At 39.7% G+C, this 4,543-nt stretch overlaps 1 long non-coding RNA gene across 2 annotated transcripts in view; it reads right to left on the reverse strand.

Moving 5' to 3' along the window:
• Positions 1-507: 507 nt before the first annotated feature.
• Positions 508-4,543, reverse strand: part of LOC138364509 (uncharacterized) — a 10,197-nt gene continuing 6,161 nt past the window's right edge. For both annotated transcript variants that reach the window (XR_011228428.1, XR_011228427.1), the window contains exon 3: positions 508-737. This is a non-coding gene — a long non-coding RNA (uncharacterized lncRNA). The remainder of the gene's footprint in view (positions 738-4,543) is intronic.

The raw sequence follows: 4,543 nt of genomic DNA on the forward strand, positions 1-4,543 counted from the left end.
CTGACTAAAAAATCTAATCTAAATCTATATCTAATCTATATGCTTAGATATATGCAAATGAGAGAGTAATAGAGCGAAACCTTTAAAATACTGAACAATTTGGAGGATATTGATTCATACAATTTCTTCAAAAGGTCAGATGTAACACGAACAAGGAGCAAAGGTTTCAAGCTCAACAAGCCACTGTGTAGGAGTGACAACAAATGCTTTTTAACCCATACGATTATGATCATGGCAATAAGGTTTCTAAAACAGTAGGCATTCTTCCAAAGCCAGACACTGTACTATGTTCCTCGCCCTAACCTAGTCACTCAGTATTATTCACTCATTTATCTATGTCTTGTCTATTTATGTCTTAAAGGTTACAAGACGTACATTAGTCAATACAATTGGTGCTTAAAATGTTAAGGATCTCTTGTGAAACACGGGTATTAATAAAAAAATTTATTATGTAAAATAAATAAAAAAGGCCCAAGGGCCATGAAGTAACAAGAATGCAAGGCCGGCACAAGCTGGCGTAAGTAGAGAAGACGGAAGATTCTTCATATTAAAAGACCCTGCTTCTCCAAGATGGCAGTCACACCCTGCTTGCCCTGGACAATCACCATATGGAGAAGGACTGTTTACTGTGAAGGGAAGTCCACAAATGCAATGCCAGCATGAGTCAGTCTTGAAGGGTAAACGATGATGGCACCCTCACAGTAACACAAAAGCCGAGCAAGCCCAGTGAGGAAGACCTGTTGATGGGAAGGAGGAGAATCATTAGTCACAACAAAATCCACATAGAAACAAAGGAGAGAAAAAAAATAAAGTGGATGTCTTCTTTTTGTATAGACATAATAAATATTGCCATTTGGCTATGTATTTATATGATATATAATAGAATACAGCATAAAACAAAATAAGAAGGGTGATAGGAGAAGAAAAGATTAGTGTTCAGTGAGAATCCACAAGGTCTTCTCTGAATACTCTATTTTCTTCAAGGCTGTGGGTCCCTACAATTGCACCAGAGGTGGTACACACCCCTATTATTATTTAAACAGGTGAGTACACACACGGTGTTAGCAAACTTAGCCTCCAAACACACACACACACATGGTATCAGCAAACTTAGCCTCCAAATACACACATGGTATCATCAAGCTTAGCCTCTAAACACACACACACACATGGTATCAGCAAACTTAGCCTCCAAACACACACACACACATGGTATCAGCAAGCTTAGCCTCCAAATACACACATGGTATCATCAAGCTTAGCCTCTAAACACACACACACACATAAACGGTATCAGCAAGCTTAGCCTCCAAACACACACACACACATACATGGTATCAGCAAGCTTAGCCTCCAAACACACACACACACACATACATGGTATCAGCAAGCTTAGCCTCCAAACACACACACACATGGTATCAGCAAGCTTAGCCTCCAAATACACACATGGTATCATCAAGCTTAGCCTCTAAACACACACACACACATGGTATCAGCAAGCTTAGCCTCTAAACACACACACACACATGGTATCAGCAAGCTTAGCCTCTAAACACACACACATACATGGTATCAGCAAGCTTAGCCTCCAAACACACACACACATGGTATCAGCAAGCTTAGCCTCCAAATACACACATGGTATCATCAAGCTTAGCCTCTAAACACACACACACACATGGTATCAGCAAGCTTAGCCTCCAAACACACACACACATATGGTATCAGCAAACTTAGCCTCCAAATACACACATGGTATCATCAAGCTTAGCCTCTAAACACACACACACACATGGTATCAGCAAGCTTAGCCTCCAAACACACACACACACATGGTATCAGCAAGCTTAGCCTCCAAACACACACACACACACACACACATGGTATCAGCAAGCTTAGCCTCCAAACACACACACACACATGGTATCAGCAAGCTTAGCCTCCAAACACACACACACAGAAAATGGGGACATTGAAACAGTTGATAAACTTGATTTCAAGAGAGAGAGGTCACTATGGGGAACTTCAAATTTTTTTTAATAAGTAATTAGGCAGACTTGATGCTAGACAGGGAAGTAAATTAAATGTATGCCAAATTTTGCAAAATATACAATGAAGGCACACAAACATTCATACCAAAACAGAGATGCAGGGCCAGAAAACAGGATTGGTTCAACAGAAATTGAGAGAGGGCCACAGACCAAAAGACACAAAAATGGAATGAAAGACATTGAAAAACTACAAGCAGATGTCAACAAAGTTTTCGATTGGGCAGCAGAAAATAACATGATGTTTAACAGTGATAAATTTCAGGTACTCAGGTACGGCAAAAATGAGGATCTGAAACATAATACAGGGTGCAAAACACAATCGAATCTTCCCATAGTAGAAAAACAGCATGTCAAGGATTTGGGAATAATGATGTCCGACGATCTAACGTTTAGGGAGCATAACCAAGCAAATATTGCGTCGGCCAGTAAAATGATCGGATGGATTATGAGAACTTTCAAATCCAGGGATCCCATCACAATGGTTGTACTCTTCAAGTCACTTATGTTGTCCTGTCTCGAGTACTGCTCAGTATTCACTTTCCCCTTCAGAGCACGGTTGCACGGTTGTTCCTGCTGGAACAACCGTGGACATCTTCAGGAGAAAACTGGACTGTTTTCTAAGAGAAGTTCCGGATCAGCCGGGATGTTGTGGGTATGTGGCCCTGCGGGCCGCTCCAAGCAACAGCCTGGTGGACCAAACTCTCACAAGTCGAGCCTGGCCTCGGGCCGGGCTTGGGGGGTAGAAGAGCAGAACCCCATCAAGCAGGTATCAAAATAGAAAGAAGCCAAACCCCCAATCATACCAGCGATACAAAGATGCGAGAAACAACTATACAGCAGTAAGGGAAGAGGCAGAAAGAAATTTTTAAAAAGGGATAATGGATAAATGTAAAACAGAACTGGGCCTATTCTACAAATTCATAAACAACAAATTGCAGGTAAAGGATAATATCCAGATGTTGAAAATAGGAAACAGATTCACAGAAAATGATAATGCAATGTGTGAAACATTAAACCAAAAGTTCCAAAGTGTGTTTATACAAAATGAAATCTTGAGAGAACCAGACACAATAAGAATTTCTGAGAACATCATAGAGCGTATAGAGGTGTCTAGAGATGAAGTGGAAAATATGCTAAAGTAGCTAAGTAAGAACAAAGCAGTTGGTCCAGATGGAGTTTCACCATGGGTTCTGAGAGAATGTGCATCTGAGCTCAGCCTTCCACTTCACCTGATCTTTCAGGCATCCCTGTGTACAGGAGTCATAGCAAACATGTGGAAAAAGGCTAACATAGTTCCAATCTACAAAAGTGGCAACAGGGAAGACCCCACCTCTCTCAGTTATAGACCTGAATCATTGACAAGTGTAACAGTGAAAGGATTGAAAAAAAAAATAATAATAAAAACTAAATGGGTAGAACACCTTGAGAGAAATTATATAATATCACACAGACAGTATTGTTTTCGATCTGGAAGATCCTGTGTATCGAATTTACTCAGTTTCTATGATTGAGCCACAGAGATTTTAAAGGAAAAAGGTAGTTGGGTCGACTGCATCTATCTAGACATAAAAAAGGCTTTCGACAGAGTTCCACATAAGAGGTTGTTCTGGAAACTAGAAAATTTTGGATGGGTGACAGGTAAGCTTCTAACATTGATGAAAAATTTTCTGACTGATAGAAAAATGAGGGCAGTAATCAGAGGCAATCGGACTGGAGAAGTGTCACAAGTGGAGTACCACAGTACATGCACCAGAAATGTTCATTGTCTACATAAATGATCTACCAGTTGGAATACAGAATTATATAAACATGTTTGCTGATGATGTTAAGATAATGGGATGGATAAGAAATTTAGATGATTGTCATGCCCTTCAAGAAGACCTGGACAAAATAAGTATATGGAGCACCACTTGGCAAATGAAATTTAATGTGAATAAATGCCATGTTATGGAATGTGGAATAGAACATAGATCCCACACAACCTACAAATTATGTGAGAAATCTTTATATAATTCTGATAAAAGAAAGAGGTCTAGGGTTGATTCTAGATAGAAAACTATCACTTGAGGCCCACATAAAGAACGTTGTGTGAGGAGCCTATGCCACGCTTTCTAACTTCAGAATTTTGTTTAAATACATGGATGGCGAAATACTAAAGAAATTGTTCACGAGTTTTGTTCGGCCAAGGCTAGAATATGCAGCGGTTGTGTGGTGCCCATATCTTAAGAAGCACATCAACAAACTGGAAAAGGTGCAAAGACATGCTACTAAGTGGCTCCCAGAACTAAAGGGCAAGAGCTATGTGGAGAGGTCAGAGGCATTAAATATGCCAAAACTAGAAGACAACAAAAAGAGGTGATAAAATCACTATGTACAAAATAGTAACAGGAATTGATAAAATCAATAGGGAAGATTTCCCGAGACCTGGAACTTCAAGAACAAAAGGTCATAGATTTAAACTAACTAAACAAAGATGCCAAAGAAATATA

Source organism: Procambarus clarkii, chromosome 13 (assembly GCF_040958095.1).
Source record: "Procambarus clarkii isolate CNS0578487 chromosome 13, FALCON_Pclarkii_2.0, whole genome shotgun sequence".
NCBI classification, from domain to species: Eukaryota; Metazoa; Arthropoda; class Malacostraca; order Decapoda; family Cambaridae; genus Procambarus; species Procambarus clarkii.